The 18,901-nt window shown below is 40.7% G+C and overlaps 1 long non-coding RNA gene across 1 annotated transcript in view; it reads left to right on the top strand.

The window, feature by feature from the left end:
* Positions 1–17,315, top strand: part of LOC149123711 (uncharacterized) — a 129,417-nt gene extending 112,102 nt beyond the window's left edge. Inside the window, exon 3 of the long non-coding RNA XR_016214000.1 lies at positions 16,943–17,315. This is a non-coding gene — a long non-coding RNA (uncharacterized LOC149123711). The remainder of the gene's footprint in view (positions 1–16,942) is intronic.
* The last annotated feature ends 1,586 nt before the right edge of the window (positions 17,316–18,901 follow it).

Raw genomic sequence — 18,901 nt, forward strand, 5'->3', positions numbered from 1 at the left:
CATTCTCTACTTTTTAACCATATAAGTTATTACCAAACACTTGGTCTTATTTATGTGATCAGTTTAACACTTATTCTTATATGATCAGTTACACACTTAAAATGATCACTTTAACATGTAAGATGGCATTAGTACCACCCAGCTTAATAGGATTTGGAGTCCCATGGCAAGTTTTTAGCTTTACCCTTAGTGGTAAGTCTGTGGGAGCGTGTGCTGAAATGGACATCTTTTCTCTTTTATTTCCACTCTTACTTTTCCCCACCAGACTCCAAGCTGGGTTCCCTCTAGGCTCTTCCTGCAGCTTTTTCACCAGTGGCTTGGGCTATTGGGGTCTGGTCTTGCCTCACTTTCCAATGTTGGTGTGTAGGCTCTTGGCTGCTGGAGTGCTGAGTTATAGACACCCACGCCCTACATGTAGGTCCACCATGTCCCTCTAATTTTGGTAGCGTTTCCTCTGCTCTTTTCTCCCTAACTCTTCCCTGAGACTACACTCTTCCACTTTTTTAAAACTATCTTCTCATCCCAATTCTTTTTTTTTTAAACATTATTTGAAAGGCAGAGTTACAGAGAGGTAGAGACAGAAGGAGAGGAACAAAGTGAGAGAGAGATGGATAGAGAGGGACGGGGAGAAGGGGAGAGAGACACAGACATGGAGAGGACAGATGGGAGAGTAAGAAAGGGGAGCTGGGGAGACAGAGTGAGGAGAGAGAGAGACAGATCTGTCTGCTGATTCACTCCCCAAATGACCAGAGGTGGGCCCATTTGGAGCCAGGAGCTTCTTCCTGGTCTCTGATGTGGGTGTGGGGGCACAAGGACTTGGGCCATCCTCTGTTGCTTTCCTAAGCACATTAGCAGGGAGCTGGATCAAGAGTGTTGCAGCCGGGACTGGAACCATCACCCATATGAGATGTCAGTACCTTTTTTTTTTTTTTTTTTTTTCCACTTGAAGTACTGGCTTTACCTACAGGTCCAACCCCCCCACCTGGTATTTTCAATTCATCCTGGAAAATTTGTCTTTTAATTAGAGCATTTAGCCAACTATTAAGTTAGGCATTAGTCTATCATTTTGTAGTTTGTTTACTTTTTTTAAAATTTATTTTGGGACTGGTGCTGTAGCATATTGGGTAAAGTCTCCACCTGCAACTCTGGCATCCAAGTCCTGGTTGCTCCACTTCTGATCCAGCTCCCTGCCGATGCATCTGGGGAAGCAGCAGAGTATGGCCCAAGTGTTGGAGTCCCTGCATGCATATGGGAGTCCCGGATGAAGCTGCTAGTTTGGGCCTGGCCTAGTCTCGGTCATTGTGGTCATTGCTTTAGCACCCTAATCTTTGTTAAGTCATTTCTGTCAATTGTCCCACGTCCAAGCACTCCCATTAGACTTATCCTCTAAGTTAAGCAGTATGGTACTATGCCAACACCAGCATAGAAATAAACTGCCTAGTGTATTTTTTTTTTTAAATTTTGTTTGAGAGGTAGAGTTAGTCAGAAGGAGAGACAGAAAAGCCTTCCATCTGTTGGTTCACTCCCCAACTTGGCTGCAACAGCCAGAGCTGAGCCTATCTGAAGCCAGGAGCTGGGAGTTTCTACTGGGTCTCCCACATGGGTGGAGGGGCCCAAGTGCTTGGGCCATCTTCTGCTTTTCCAGGCCATAGCAGAGAGCTGGATTGGAAGTAGAGCAGCTGGGACTAGAGTCAGTGCCCATATGGGATGCTGGTGCTGCAGGAGGATTAACCTACTGCACCACAGTGCCGGCCCCCTTGTGTACTCTTTCAATCAGTTGTAGTCTCTAAGCAACTCTTGGACATCCTTGATTCTATGTTACATGACGACTAGCTTCTGTATTGTGTTTTAGTTTGCTTCACAGAATTTCTGGAGAAATTAACTGAGAAATACAAGTATTTTTTCATTTCATATTAGAAGAAATTGAAGCAGAGTGACTTGCCCAAGATCAATTATTAGGACAGGCTCTGGAATTCAGATTTAAGTGTACCATCGAAGACAAAAGAAATGTGTATTCCTTAGATTTTGGGAGTACTGTTTTATAATTATCGATTAGGTCAGGTTGGTTTATAGGTTGTTCAAATTCTTACTGTTTTTGTCTGCTTATTCTTTCAATTACTGAGCCAAGTGTGTTAAATTCTCCAACTGTGATGGAAAATGTCTATTTTAGTTCTGACACCACTTTTGCTATACGTATTTTGGGGGCTATGCTATTAAATGTAGTATTTTTGTGCTTCCCTGTTGGCATGACTATCTCTAGTAATACTGTTGCCCTGATGTCTCCTATGCATGATTCTATATCTGAACTTATATACAACTTACATTATTTCATAGACTTTATCCAAGTGGCAGAATAAATCAACTCTGGTAATTTATGGATGAACCATTTATAAAAAAGTCATAAATTCTAGGTCATGATTCATTTGGCTTCCAGAAACTACTAGCTGACTTTCAACATAAGTCAGTTGAGAGTATGAACTCATTCTGAAAAGCCAAATTGTAATTAGAAAGTTAATTTACTCTCAATCATATAGTGAATACCAAAGCCAAATATAAATTACTTTTGTATTATCCTTTATTTTTGAACTCTTCATCTTCTCGATTCCTTTTTTTAGGGTGGATAATTTAGAGTTTGGAATGTGACTATTAATCTTAACCTTATCTAAATAGAGCTATTTGTTAGCCCCCATCTTTGAGTTAGTATCCACAGTATATTTGGGGTCAGTTATCTTTAAAGAAATGTACAGAACAACTGAGATAGGTTGCATTGCATCATCTTTGAGCCTGAATAAATTAATGCAGCTAGGAGTAGTAAATTGCCAAGAGGTCTATTTGGGTGCTATGAGTTGACACTATTTTTATTGCTATCAATTACCACACAGCTTTACCAGGTTGGGTGTTCTTAATCTGTCTAAAGTTCAAACTATTACACAAATATAGACTGCAAAGAAACCTAGCTTAGCAACCTGCAACTAGCAGCTCAATGGATAGTAAAGTTTCATTTTGCATGATTTTTTAATCGAGTTGTTTTAGTCAAGTTATCGTTGGTCAGAAAGTATAGCAGAGAAATCAATAGTGCTTTTCTATGATGCATTTTAAGACCAAGACTTTATATGGATCTGGATTTTGAGACTCACCTACTATATTCTTTTAATAGCCTGCACTCTATAAATCTAAAAGCACTGTGAAGGTAAAAGGTGGCCCCTATTCACTAAAATGTTTGGGAACTCTGACAAAGATGATGGGGGAAAATGATGTGTTGTATTCCTTAAAATAAGGAATAAGACTTCTCAGTTAAAATGTTCATGGAAGACTGATTCCCTGGTTCCATTGTTTTTGTTTTCATTTCTGAAAAATTCAGAAGATTTCTGGTAACTTCAGCTTTGTTGGTGAGACTATGCCTAATTCTACATTTATAACACAGAAGCTTTGGATTGAAAGCTCTAGTGGGAGAATGAAGCCTCTTTAAAATATATACGGCAAACAGGGTCACGAATCTTATTTTTATGTAAGAGAAATAGTCAAAGGTAATAAAAATCCAAATTTTCAATGCATTAAAAACCTATAATTGATAATGAATCTCTTATGTATTTCTTTGCATTATTAATTGAATCTTAGGAGAATACTTTATGTACAAGGAGTCTTCAAAAACAGTTCATGGAAAATGCACATTATGAAAAAGCTGTGAAAGATTTCAAAACTTTCTTGCAACAAAATAAACTTTTAAAAAAATTTACTTATTTATTTGAAAGGCAAAGTTATAGAGAGGCAGAGAGAGAGGTCTTCCATCTGCTGGTTCACTCCCCATATAGCCACAACGGCTGGAGCTGGGCTGATTTGAAGCCAGGAGCTTCTTCTGGGCCTCCCACATGGGTGCAGGGGCTCAAGGTGTTGGGCCATCTTCCACTGCTTTCTCAGGCCACAGCAGAGTGCTGGATCAGAAGTGAAGCAGCCAGGACTAGAACCGGCACCCATACGGAATGCTGGCACAGCAGGTGGTGGCTTTACCTGCTAGTCCCATAAACTTAATTCATGGCCTTTTGAAGTGCCCTCATTGATAAGATTGGAAACTATAAATGTATAACTTCGCATGTTTCATCATATACATGGTGTTATCTGTGCAATGGAATTAAAGGAAAGAATTTTAATTTATAAAAGGCCGATTTCCACAGTGATTAAGAATCTCTTATATTGAATTGCAGTGGCCACTGGTGTGACAGTCTCATTCCTATATAAGTAGTTAGTTTTCTATAATTTCCAAAATTTCCACATAGCAACCTGTTTTTCTTGTCTTTGAAATTAGAGATGAACTTGTCCAACTAATGTGAGGGCTGCTCAGAGATGCGTAGGATCTGTTCTTAAAATTGTTTATATTTCAACAACTCTTCCTCAAGTTGTTTTGCCATTTCCTAAGGAAATTACACATTCACAGAATATTAACATTAAACAAAAGTGAGTGTTTTTGTTCTCTCACTTTCAGCTCTCAGTAATGTATTTATTTTCTTGTTGTGGAAACTAAGTCAAGCCAGACTCTTCACCCATCTCTGCAATTCAGAGTCAAACTCAGATTGTCCTTTCATACATTTTTTTGACAGAGTTGTAGACAATGAGAGAGAAAAAGGTCTTCCTTCCGTTGGTTCACTCCCCAAATGGCCGCTACAGTTGGCGCTCCAGGAGCTAGGTGCTTCCTCCTGGTCTCCCATGTGGGTGCAGGGGCCCAAGCATGTGGGCCATCCTCCACTGCCCTCCCGGGCCACAGCAGAGAGCTTGACTGGAAGGAGGAGCATCCAGGACTAGAACTGGTGCCCATATGGGATGCTGGCACTGCAGGTGGAGGATTAGCCAAGTGAGCCACGGCGCTGGCCCTTTCATACATTGTTTTAATTAGCCTATCTCCAGCATAGCAACTTCTGAAACACATTCTTCCAACAATTTAACTTACATAAAAATTGACTATTTTTGTGTATGTTCATGATTTGTCAACTTGTTCATCTGTTGCTCAAGTGTCTGAGCATGTACTATGTGGCAGGCATTGTTCTGTGTATTGGTAAAAGTGGAAAAATCCAGTCTTACAGTATCCTGTTATGCCAACAAATATATTGCTTGAATCCAACCATGGGCTTCTCTGCAGTTGCCACTCTCATATAGTTATTTTCTTACCAAGTGATACAATAACCTCTACACTGATCTCTCAACATCTATTATGAACCTCTGCTAGTCTACTCTCCATGCTGCATGCAAGATGAATTTATGAGAAGTGAAATCTGCTATGTTTTCTATCTCCTTCCTTAAAATGGTTTAATGACACCCCATAGCTCCAAAATAAGTAAAAAAAAAATACCTTAAAATATGATTGTACAGATCTGATTTGTCCTTGCCTTTATCTCCAGTCTCAGCTTGTCCACTTTCATTGTCTCTCTGTGGTTGGCCACTATGACTTGCAGACCATGTTTTCTTTTGCTTCATGGCCTTTGAACTTTGCTGTTCCTACTCCCGCATGTTCTCTCCTCCAAGAACTCTATCCCTAGTATCCTTCAATTTCTAGGCTCCCAGTATCTTTCTTAGCCTGACCTTCCTCTGTAAGACTTATTATGTTAAGGGAGTGACACAGTTGTCCTTAAAGTGAATACAGCAAACATTTCAAAACTATCCTGACTCCAGAATGCGGGTCTTGAAATGCATTTCTCTTCTCTATAGCTAATGTTGTGGTGTTAGATTTCAGCTGAGATGTTTTCCAGGAACTTCAAGCTGTGTTCAATATAGCTTAGACCTACATGGATTGGAGCCTACCTTTGCTCAAAGGAAACATGCTGGCCCATATCACTGACCCATCAAAGGAAGACCACATGCATTTTGGGTGAACCAGAAGTCTACATATGAGTTGATCATATGCAGCTCATTGCCAACCTTCAAATACAAGATTCACTGCCTTGACTCCCTTGAGAAGCCTGAACATTAAGCATTAGCTGCCCTGCTCCTTTCTTGATGCTTTGCAATAAATGCCTACTTTTTGTCCTCACTCCAACGTCAGTGATTGACTTACTGTCCCAGGCAAGCAGATTGACTTTGGGGGTTCTATAGCCGCTCCATTGTCACAACCTCAGGGAAGTCCTCTAAAGCTTTGCAGACGATACCAAATCTTCATTTACTTGTTTTCATGGCACCCAGTCTGCCTTCTCCTTGTACATCTCACAAATGTCCTATTCTGGCCAGCGCCGCAGCTCACAAGGCTAATCCTCCACCTGTGGCGCCAGCACCCCAGGTTCTAGTCCCGGTTGGGGCACCGGGTCCTGTCCCGGCTGCTCCTCTTCCAGTCCAGCTCTCTGCTGTGGCTTGGGAAGGCAGTGGAGGATGGCCCAAGTGCTTGGGCCCTGCACCCGCATGGGAGACCAGGAGGAAGCACCTGGCTTTGGATCGGTACAGCGCGCCGGCCGTACTGGCCATTTGGTGGGTGAACCAATGGAAGGAAGACCTCTGTCTCTCACTCTCTCACTGTTTAACTCTGCCTGTCAAAAAAACAAACCAAAAAAAAAAGTCCTATTCTATGTGTTACATATGACCGTTTAATTAATAGCTCCTCACCCATGAGAGAAGGAGTACCATGAGTACCAGGGAGGCAAGGGCTAGATACAAGCTTTACTCTCAGTGTCTAGCATAGGCTCTGGCACATAGTAAATGTTTTTAAAGTGCTTATCAATTAACAAATATTTTATCCCACAATGGGTTTAAGACAGAAATTTCAAGTGAACTTTTTGTGATTATGGGCTTTGAGGGAAGGAGTCCATAGCTTGCTTCAGATTGCTTGTTTCTAACTTTCAAATAAACAGATCTTCGATCTGCTGGTTCACTCTCCAAATGGCCGCAATGGCCAGAGCTGGACAATCTAAAACCAGGAGCCAGGAGCTGCTTCTAGGTCTTCCATGTGAGTGCAGGGGTCCAAGGACTTTGGCATCTGCTGCTGCTTTTCCAGGTACATTAGTGGGAGCTGGATCACAAATGGAGCAGCTGGGACTCAAACTGACATCCATATGGCACCACAAGTGGCAGCTTTACCTGGCTATGGCACAGTGCCAGCCACTCTTCAGATTCTAAAAAGAGTGATTTAAAAGGGTTAATAAGCATATGAGGGAGACTTTAAGATTTTAATTTCATTTATCACCCTTTAAGATGGAGCTGCACACAAAACCTTTTTCATCAATAATGTGGCATGATATTTATGAAGGCCCAGAAGGACTGTGCTTAGTGATATGTTAAGCAAATTGAGAAACACCAGGAGTTGCTATGAGTTTGAATAAGAATTCAGCTGAAGTTTGTTGCCGTGATTGTCTCTTTAAAGAGCAGAAACCTGGCCACAAACAGGTGAGAATTAAATTTCAGAGACAGGAGGATGGATACAGCCCTACTGGTGATGTTCAGTGATCCTGTGGGAATTCCTGGCTGTTGGAAGTTAACACAGAGTGGCAGATTGATGCTTCAAGTAGGTTTTCTCCCCCACACAAACACATCTCTAATTAGAGCATGTTATGTTTATATAGTTGTCACTTCCAATAATTTAAAATTATCCTAATTTAAACAGCATTTAAGAAACTCTAATTAGGCTGTTAATATTATGAATTTTCAAGGGCTCATGTTCTTTCCCTGATTAAAATAAAGAGGAAAAAATTTCCCTACATCATCCTGCTAGCACCTGATCCTAGAGGTGATGGTTTATTTAAGGCAAGCAAATGGTGAAGATTTTCTGTAGGCAGAAGGGAAATCCTTGTCATTTAAGTCATGGAGAAGTGTGTTAAATTCCTCAACTAGTTTTTACTCATTTCATAAACTACAAGGAGAGTTTAGTTCGAGAGATTCACCAATGTCATAGCTTCCCAAGGCTTGCTCATTTAAAAATCACTTCCCCCTCAGAAGAAAAATCGGTGAGGAACAGTAAACACTACATTAAAAAAAAGATCAGAATGAATTTGTTTCAATATTAAGTTTCAAAATGAAAGTTGGAATAGATCTGATGTGCATGTATATAGAGAAGAAGGTCGTATCTTTTTTCTTGATTAGAACATCTAACAGAAATGCAGATAGCAGTCAATTTAATTTCCATTACTTTGACGGCAAAAAGTTGTGCCAATTAAAGATGCCTGGAGCTCTTCAAAGCTCAGAATGATTCCACAGTACTTCTTTCTTCAATTATTCTGAAGCACTAAAAGCACAAACAAATGTCTTAGGTTATCACAGGACTAGAAAGACAAAAGTTGGTAGAAACAATCTGTGACAACCCATGACAAAGCAAGGTGGTGTCACCTTTCTAGTAAAGGCAGGAAGAAAGATTTTTCAGATGGAAAGTGAGAGGAAAGCATTGCCCTATCTTATTGTCCTATCCTTCAGCAATGATACTTGTAAAATGGAGAGATATATGATGATTTATATATATATATATATGAGATTTTTAGCGGCTCTGGTAACAGTAAAACCCAGGAAACAACCCAAATGCCCATCAGACTGAATAGACAATATTAATAAAATGACATACAGTACTTAGAAATAAACTAGAGTTGTTAACAAATTCTTGGTCCCTGTCCCCAGGGCCAAGTCAAAATAACAAGGATCAGGTTGGAGAGAAACGGAAAAGTTTATCCTCTCAATGGTTGAAGGAGTAGCAGACTTCTGAGTTGCAAGAACTACTGCCTTGCTGAATGAGGGTGTCTTGGGTTTTTACAGAAGCTACAAGGAAGGGGGAGTCAGAAATCAGGGGCACAAATGGTAAGGACAGCTTCATGTTGGCCTCCAGCCAGGCAATGAGCAGCTCTTCGGAGTCACAGTGGTTGTCTGGTCCAGTTACACATCCTGTTTGTGTCTAAGATCTTGATGGGTATGATGGTCAAGGGGGCTTCTGTTAGTAAGCTTGTAGGCTGCATGTAGGAGATGCTCCTGCCCAGGACCCCAAATTTTCCTACCCACCTCGAATTTCCTAAACAAAAGCCTTCTGGCAAATACTGGCCAATATGGTTTTATTGATGAAACAAATGATTTCTTCAATCTGGTGATTAGAATCTTACAGGATAGACGGCATTGCTCCTTCAATTTAGAGTTAGGTAAGCTAAGGGAGGGTGGCCGAGAAACTGGAGCTGGTTGGTATCTATCTAATCTAGCACCTGCCTTCAAGGCGCTGGGGACTTGGTTTCAGGGTGACCTCCAACACGAAGGATATTGATGTATACTATTAAGTCGAAAGTGTGTATCCCAGCACATATAGTATGATAGCCATTTTACTACATGGAAAACAACTATAATGGGTGCAAATTAAATAAGTATAAAAAATAATGGAATGATGGATGTGAAATTTAGGAGAAAGTTACTTCGGGCAGATGTAGTAGGAGGCAAGAATTTGAGATAATCTACAACTAGTAATGTATCACTCTTTATAAACCCTGCCTTTGGACGATGAGTATGCCATGCTTATCACATTTTTAAAAATAACTAGAGAAAGTGGGCCATGCATTGATCAATAATGAGTGTGTGACTTGAACCAAGAAGACTGGTTCAGGAGGAATAAACTCACTGGATCCTTTTGAACATCTTGATGCTAAAGCTATAGATGAGTTGGGAAAAGGACTGGAAAGATTCTATAACATTGCCACTGATTTTCCTTCATGGGAAAACAAACTCACTGAAATTGAGATAAAATATATCACCAAATTTAGAGACTTAGAAATAGTGAGGCAAGTTAAAAACACTAGATTTCCCCAGAAGAATAACAATAAAAACTGGGGGTTGTTCATTCAATCCCTTAAGGTCAGATCAAAATCTTGCTACTTTAATGCAGTAATGTCATTTTCTAACTCTTATGAAGACTTTTAAACATACATGAAGCTAATGTAGTATAAGAGACCCCTTTATATACTCAAATCATCCAATACAAGGCCTATTTTAAAATAAAGTATGGAGTATAACTTAATGTGTGTGCTATACCAAAAGTAAAACTACTATCTGAGAAGCTGTGGGTTCTTGAATGAAACACCCTTTAGATGCATTAAGTACCTTGGGTATAACAATAGGTGGAGCCTATTGGTCAAATAGCTTGACATAATAGAGGAAGACAAGTGTGGATGGTTACTGAACCCTACATGGAAAGGAAAAGAAATATGGGAAGGAGAGAGGAAAGTGAAATCTCTGAGAACATGAGGATATAGAAATAAGGGAAGGATTCCCTGGTGGTGGTGGTTGGCAAGTAACTACTAATTATAGAAGTGTCGATGTTGGTGACTTTAAAGTTGTGTTTTTTTTTTTTTTTTTTTGTTTTTTTTTTGTTTTTTTTTTTTTTTTTTGGTGGGTGATTGTATGTGTCTATAAATTAAAGATGATTCATGTCTAGGCTAATACAACATTACATTGTAACAACATTCAAAAAAAGATGAGCTGTCTATAAAATCAACTACTTACACAGAAATAGAAGTCTTAAACCAGAGCTGACTCTTAAAATAAATTTCCTGTGGAACATCTAAAATCCTATCTGCAGCTTTAGGGGAAAAGAGATCAGAAGCAGAGCAGCTGGGACTTGAGCGGGTGCTTGTGTCACAGGCAGCAGCTTAACTCAGTGTGCTGCAACACCAGTCCCTCTAGTTTTTTTCTAGCATATGCATTTTAAAATATTCAAATTAACATAAAGAGAATATATCTCATATATTTAGTAGAAAACATTCTAAGGGGATAACCATAGCGCCCTCTTTCCTTCCCTCCCTCCTTTCCTCCTTTCCTTCCTTTTTTTCTTTGAATTTTTTGCAATAATACAGTTTTAGTTCATTTTATCATCACAGGCTTAATGTACCATTAACCATAATGTTCAATGAGTAAAGGGTAGAAAAACCACTGCTGTTTTACAGGGGTATAGACAAGGGCTAAAAACAATCATAAGATGATAGTTTCATTCTTACGTACTGTGTATTTTGTATTCAATATTAAATATCATGTCAAACACATATTTGCCTTTTGGGGACTGGCATCTATCCATGAGCATAATGGTCTCCAGTTACATCTATTTTTTTGAAAAAAGGTTTAAATTTTGCATTTCCCTGATGGATAGTGATCCTGAGCATTTTTGTTAAAAGAATTTTATTTGAAAGAGTTACAGACAGAGGTAGAGCCAGAGAGAGAGCTCGAGGCCTTCCATTCTGCTGGTTCACTCCCCAAATGACTGCAACTGCCAGAGCTAAGCTGATCTGGAGCCAGGAGCCAGGTGCTTCTTCCAGGCCTCCCACGAGGGTGCAGGGGCCCGAGGACTTAGGCCATCTTCTACTGCTTTCCCAGGCCATAGCAGAGAGTTGGATTGGAAGAAGAGCAGCTGGGACTAGAACTGGTGGCTGTATGAGATGTGGGTGCTGCAAGCTGGGGCTTCAACCCACTGTGCAACAGCACCGGCCCCAATCTTGAGCATTTATTCGTGTGTTTATTGGCCATCTGTATTTCATCCTTTGAAAAATGCTGTTCATGTACCTTTACCCATTTCTTAACTGAATTGGGTGGTGGTTGTTGAGTTTCTTGAGCTCCTTAGAGATCTTGGATATTAATCATTTATCAGGTGTATATTTTGCAAATATTTTCTCTCATTCTGTCAATGTGTTCTCCCCTTTGTTCAGTGTTTTAGCTGCTGTGCCAAAGATTAGTAGCTTTTCCTTTCCTTCTGGAATGGCTAATATTTTTTGATAGCCCATAGACCCTGAACATTTTTTTATTTTTTCTTTCTAAATTTTTTTTCTTATTTGAGAGACAGATATAGAGAAACAGAGAGTTCCCATGTGCTTCTCTGCTTCCCAAATTCCCACAACCAGCAGCAGCCATGAATTCAGTGCAGGTCTCCTACATAGGCTGCTGGGATCCAACTATGTGAACCCTTACCTGCTGTCTCCCAGCAGATGCACAAGTGGGAAACTGGAATTGGGAGCAGATCCGGGACTCAAACCAAAGCATTCCAATATGTGATTCGGGTGTCCCATCTAACATCTCAATTACTAGATCAACTGCCTGCCTCTCAGTCAGAAGTCCTTCTTTGGGAGAACCATAGGGATATGTTGCTCAGATATTCTTTGGAGATCTGTGAAAAGCAGGACAGTTAGATGACAACTTTGAGGAGCAGATTTTGAGACAAGGCTTCATGTTTTCCAGACCTTGCTTGGCCAGTAAGTATGGCAGTGGTAAAAGTAATTCCATTTTTTTAAACCCAGAAAACTTTTATTTAAGGTATATAAACTTCATGCATTTCATAAATACAAATTTAGGAACATAGTGATTCTTCCCACCCTATACGTCCTCCCACCTGTACTCTCATCCTTCTTCCTCCTCCCTCTCCTTATTTTTTACTAAGGTGTATTTTCAGTTAATTTTATACACATCAGATTAACCCTATACTAAGTAAAGAGTTCAACAAATAATATGAGAAAACAAACTGCTCTCCAACAGTCGAGACAAGTAATGTTCAAAATTATATCTTGAAGTGTCAATTTCACTTCTTCAGATTACATTTTAGGTACTCTACTAGTTACCACTGATCAGGGAGAACATATGGTATTTGTCATTTTGGGATTGGCTTATTTCACTAAGTGTAGTGTTTCTCAGTTGCATCCATTTTGTTGCAAATGCCAGGATTTCTTTTTCTTTTTTTTTAACCAATGTGTAGTATTCTATGATGTGCATATCTCCCATAATTTCTTTATCCAATCTTCAGTTGGTATTTGTGTTGATTCCATATCTTAGCTATTGTGTATTGAGCTGCAATAAACATGAGGGTACAGAAAACTCTTTCATATGCTGATTTCATTTCCCTAGGGTAAATTTCCAGGTGTGGCTGGGTCATAAGCTAGGTCTATATTCAGATTTTTGAGGTATCTCCATACTGTCTTCTTTTTTTCTGCTGTGTAGTATCTCATATTGTACATATCCCATAATTTCTTTATCCAGTCTTCAGTTGATGGGCATTTGGATTGATTCCATGTATTTGCTATCCTGAATTGAGCTGCGATAAACATGGAGGTACAGATAGCTCTTTCATGTGCTGATTTCAATTCCCTTGGGTAAATTCCCAGTAGTGAGATGACTGGGTCATGTGGTGGATCTATATTCAGGTTTCTAAGGCATTTCCGTACTGTCTTCTATAGTGGCTGTATCAGCTTACATTCCCACCAACAGTGGGTAAGGCACATTTTCCCCACCTCCTTTTCAGCATTTGTTGTTTGTTGATTTCTGTATGAAAGCCTTTCTAATGATGGTGAGGTGAAACCTCATTGTGGTTTTAATTTGATGGTTAGAGAACCTGAGCATTTTTTTCATTTGGATTTCCTATTTTGAAAAATGTGTTTTAAGTCTTTGCCCATTTCTTAACTGGGTTTTTTTTTGTTGTTGTTGTTGTTCCTTGATCTCTTTATATATTAATCCTTTATCAGTTGTATAGTTTGCAAATATTTTCTCCCATTCTGTCCATTGTCTCTTCCCTTTCTGATTGTTTCTTTTGCGGTGCAGAAGCTTCTCAATTTGATGTAATCCCACTTGTCAATTTTGGCTTTGATTGCCTGTGCCTCTGGGGTCTTCTTTTCCAAGAAGTCTTTGCCTGTGCCAATATCTTGCAGGGTTTCTCTGTATAGGCCTTTCCTCCATGCGGATCCCAAAGCTACCAATGTTCTCTAATAATTTGATGGTGTTGGTTCATAGATTTAGGTCTTTAGTCCATTGTGAGTGGATTCTAGTGAAAGGTGTAAGGTCTGTTCTAGTGGCTTTTGTCTTTGGTCTGCATCTCTGTGGCTTAGTAGGGTGTCTACACTTTCTGTAAATACCAGGAGGTGTGGGTGGCCAGCGTGCTCTGTTTAGTATTCCAGGGTGGGGCTAGTATCCGGAGTAAGACCCCCTTTGGGAATGGTAGCTCTCCTTTGAGTTGATAGATGCCCTGATGTTAATCCTCAGTGTGCTCAGCTTAGTAAACTGCATGTTTGATTTGTGGAGTCTTTCTTGTGAACAAGGTTCCCTCTGTTATTGAAACTGGACATGACCCCCTAAATTCATACAAAATGTGGCCCTTTAAAGTTCCCCAGAAGCGCCATCTGGGATGCCACACAAGCTACCAGAATTTGGGGTGCCATACGATTTCACCACGAGCTTATTACTAAATCCCCAATATTAATAAGCCCGAGAGGGTTCTTGCCTAATATTTAGAGAAGAATTCTAAATACGGGCACAGATAAACGAGGCAGCATGGTACATTTCAAGCTTTTATTTAGTGAGAAAGATACATAGGAGAGAGAGAGCTTTATTTAAGAGAGGTAAATATGGGTTCATACTGAGCACCAGGAATCAGCCCCATGGAGGAGCATCTAGGCCAGGAAGCCTAGGGCGCACAGGGCTACAGCTAACCCCTCCTGGCAAGAGGCCAGGGAGGAGAGAAGGGCGGGACACACTGTGTCCCAGGCTTTTAACCCACTTCCAAAGGGGAGTGGTTAATTAGCCTGATTGGCTGATGGGCACCCAGGTGTGGCCAGGTAGGAGGATGAGGTCACACAGGGGCGTGGTGAAGGTGTGGTCTTCCAGCTCACAAACCTGATCAGTTTTAACCTATATGCCTGCCTACTTCATTATGAGCTGCTAAAGGTAACTGAGGAGCTTGGAGAGCACAGAGAGGTGCTCTGTGGTGGTCCAGGATGTAGCCACACCCTGTCTCCTCCCATGAAGCCACTGTTTTCTCAGACTCAGCTTCTAGGGCTAGCCAGTCCTGTTTATAAGGAAATTCAGGTGCTCCCTGAGCTGCTGAGTATGGTCCTCCCAACCAGCTTCAGTGTCTTTGGGTTTGGTTTTTTCCCCCTCTGGTTAGGTCTGTGGTTTCTGGGTATGTAACGTGCCTGCCCACTGCAGCCCTGTTCACTTCTTGGGAGAGTCCCAGAGTAGGCCCTTCCCTTCCCCTCCCATTGCCAGGCAACTGGTGCATTGCAAATGGCCCAGAGTGGGAAGGAATTTGGAATTGTTGTGACTCCTGTTACATATTGTTGGGCATGCACAGGAGGTGGGGTGGCAGCTACCTGCCTGAGTCCAAAAAAAAAAAAAAAAAATGGCATGAGCCCGTGAGCCCTTCCCCCACTGGTTGCAATCACTGCTGTAGCAGGAGGGTGGGGTGGAAGATGGACATGCATTCTCTTTATTTTTTCTTTGTTCCTGCTTCTGCTGTCTTAGGGGGTTTGCATGGAACTTGAAAAGCCATTCACCAAGCTCTCCCTCCAGCTGTGTCAGTAGCACCATGAGCCTGTGAAATTCCCTCTCACCTGGTTTGCCAGGGCAGGTGTCTTCCTCCCAGGATTCAAACTTCCATTGTTTTCTGCTGTTTATTTATGGGTCTGGAGCATTTCTATTGCTTGTGCTGGATGTCTTGCTGGGGTTCCCCAGAGCTCTTACAAATGTATTTATTCCTTTCTTAAACATTAATTTCACCCCATGTAAGTTGGACTGTCCTGTCGCTATTCTGCCGTCTTGGACTCTTCCCTCCACTGTATTTTATTTGACAAATTAAATTCTTCATTTCTAATGTTTCAGCTTGATTTTTCTTTTTTTGTGTGTTTTTTTTTTAACTTTTATTTAATGAATACAAATTTCCAAAGTACAGCTTATGGATTACAATGGCTTCCCCCCATACCGTCCCTCCCACCCACAACCCTCCCCTTTCCCACTCCCTCTCCCCTTCCATTCACATCAAGATTCATTTTCAATTCTCTTTATATACAGAAGATCAGTTTAGCATACATTAAGTAAAGATTTCAACAGTTTGCACCCACACAGAAACATAAAGTGACAAATACTGTTTGAGTACTAGTTATAGCATTAAATCTCAATGTACAGCACACTAAGGCCAAAGATCCTACATGAGGAGTAAGTGCACAGTGACTCCTGTTGTTGACTTAACAAATTGACACTCTTGTTTATGGCATCAGTAATCACCCTAGGCTCTTGTCATGAGCTGCCAAGGCTATGGAAGCCCCCTGAGTTCACTGACTCTGATCATATTTAGACAAGGCCATGGTCAAAGTGGAAGTTCTCTCCTCCCTTCAGAGAAAGGTACCTCCTTCTTTGATGACCCATTCTTTCCACTGGGATCTCACTCGTGGAGATCTTTCATTTAGGTTTTTTTTTCCCCCCAGAGTGTCTTGTCTTTCCATGCCTGAAATACTCTCATGGGCTTTTCAGCTGGATCCACATGCCTTAAGGGCTGATTCTGAGGCCAGAGTGCTGTTTAGGACATCTGCCATTCTATGGGTCTGCTGTGTATCTCACTTCCCATGTTGGATCGTTCTCTCCCTTTTCTATTCTATCAGCTAGTATTTGCAGACACTATTCTTGTTTATGTGATCCCTTTGGTTCTTAGTCCTATCATTATAATCAATTGTGAACAGAAATTGATCACTGGGACTAGTGAGATGGCATTGGTACATGCCACCTTGATGGGATTGAATTGGAATCCCCTGGTATGTTTCTAACTCTACCGTTTGAGGTAAGTCAGCTTGAGCATGTCCCGAATTGCACATCTCTTCCCTCTCTTATTCCCACTCTTACATTTAACAGCGATCACTTTTCAGTTAAGTTTCAGCACTTAAGAAGAATTGTGTATTGATTACAGTATTCAACCAAAAGTATTAAGGAGAACAAACAAAAAAAATACTAAGAGGGATATCATATCAAGCTGCTCATCAACAATCAGGGTGATGGCTGATCAAGTCACCGTTTCTCATAGTGTTCATTTCACTTTAACAGGTTTCCTTTTTGGTGCTCAGTTAGTTGTCACCTATCAGGGAGAACAAGTGGTATTCTTTAATATTTCTATTTCTTGGCAGAATTTCCCATCATGTCATTCTCAGGTTTCCTTAACTGATGTAATTGCTTCTATGTGTTTTTGAGTTATTTTAAAATCTTTTGGATTCCTTTTCAGGCATTTCATTGATCTCGTCTTCACAATCTAATACTGAAGTATTGTGGGGACCCATGAGCCGGCCATGGGCCCACATGCTAAGGCTTAGCTTGCTGACCGTTTGCAATGGTTACTGCTGTGTGGATGTTTATGGTTTCTGTTGAGCTGCGATATCGGAACCATTCCATAGCCCCAGGCTATAGTCAAAACAACTATGGCCTTGGGACTTCCCGTACTCCTTTTCCCACTGACCAAGAGTTGAGAAAACACCAGGTGGAACAACGATAAGCTTTCTGCTGGCGTCCAAGCTGCCTGCTATGTGACCAGGAGCTTGATTGGATGAAGACACGTGATCACCTTTATGGTTGGACAAGGAGTACATGGACTGTGTGTGATCAGGCACCTGACTGGAGCACCGCCGCATGGACTGTAGCATGGACTAAGCTTGCATTACATGCTTCTGCAATGATATACTATATAAGCCGTTTGTGGAATAGTAACCGGAGCTTCCCCTTTCTTCCGGAGCACCCCTTGCTCAAGGGTTTCTTTTTCTATCCTGTTTAAATAAAAGTCTACTGAAGACCGATCAGCTAGGAGCAGTGTCGTTCCTTTGCTGGCAGGGGAGTGACAAGTATTGTGTTCCTTTTGGGGTGCCATTATCTTCCTTGTTCATGTTTGTATTTCTATGCTTACTTTTTTTTTTAACTTTTATTTAATGAATATAAATTTCCAAAGTACGACTTATGGATTACAATGGCTTCCCCCCCATAACGTCCCTCCCACCTGCAACCCTCCCCTTTCCCACTCCCACTCCCCTTCCATTCACATCAAGATTCATTTTCAATTATCTTAATATACAGAAGATCAGCTTAGTATACATTAAGTAAGGATTTCAACAGTTTGCTCCCACACAGAAACATAAAGTGAAAAATAATAGATGATTTTTTTAAATGATGATGAAGTCAGATCAGACCTATTGTCATGTTTAATCCCAGTGAGAGACAAGTTGGGAATTGATAATTTCTTTTTTTTTTTTTACAGAAGGTCAGTTTAGTATGCATTAAGTGAAGATTTCAACAGTCTGCACCCCCATAGAAACACAAAGTGAAATATACTGTTTGAGTACTCATTATAGCATTAAATCTCAATGTACAGCACACTAAGGACAGAGATCCTACATGAGGAGTAAGTGCACAGTGACTCCTGTCTATGGCATCAGTAATCTCCCTATGCTCCAGTCATGAGTTTCCAAGGCTATGGAAGCCCCTTGAGTTCTCCGACTCTTATCTTGTTTAGACAAGGTCATAGTCAAAGTGGAGGTTCTCTCCTCCCTTCAGAGAAAGGTACCTCCTTCTTTGAAGACCTGTTCTTTCCACTGGGATCTCACTCGCAGAGATCTTTCTGCCAGAGTGTCTTGGCTTTCCATGCTGAAATACTCTCATGGGCTTTTCAGCCAGATCCAAATGGCTTTAGGGCTGATTCTGAGGCCAGAGTGCTAATTAGGACATCTGCCATTCTATGAGTCTGCTGAGTATCTCGCTTCCCATGTTGGATCACTCTCCCCTTTATTTATTCTATCGGTTAGTATTAGCAGGTACTAGACTTGTTTATGTGCTCCCTTTGACTCTTAGTCCTTTCATTACAATAAATTGTGAACTGAAATTGATCACTTGGACTAGTGAGATGGCATTGGTACATGCCACCTTGATGGGATTGAATTGGAATCCCCTGGTATGTTTCTAACTCTACCATTTGGAGCAAGTCAGCTTGAGCATGTCCCAAATTATACATCTCTTCCCTCTCTTATTCCTACTCTTATGTTTAACAGGGATCACATTTCAGTTAATTTTCAACACTTAAGAATAACTGTGTGATAATTACAGAATTAAACCAGTCATATTAAGTAGAACAGACAAAAAAAATACTAAGAGGGATAATGTATTAAGTTGTTCATTAACAATCAGGGTTATGCTGATCAAG

Source organism: Oryctolagus cuniculus, chromosome 10, assembly GCF_051225735.1.
Source record: "Oryctolagus cuniculus isolate XC-2025 breed Fujian yellow rabbit chromosome 10, ASM5122573v1, whole genome shotgun sequence".
Lineage (NCBI taxonomy): Eukaryota > Metazoa > Chordata > Mammalia > Lagomorpha > Leporidae > Oryctolagus > Oryctolagus cuniculus.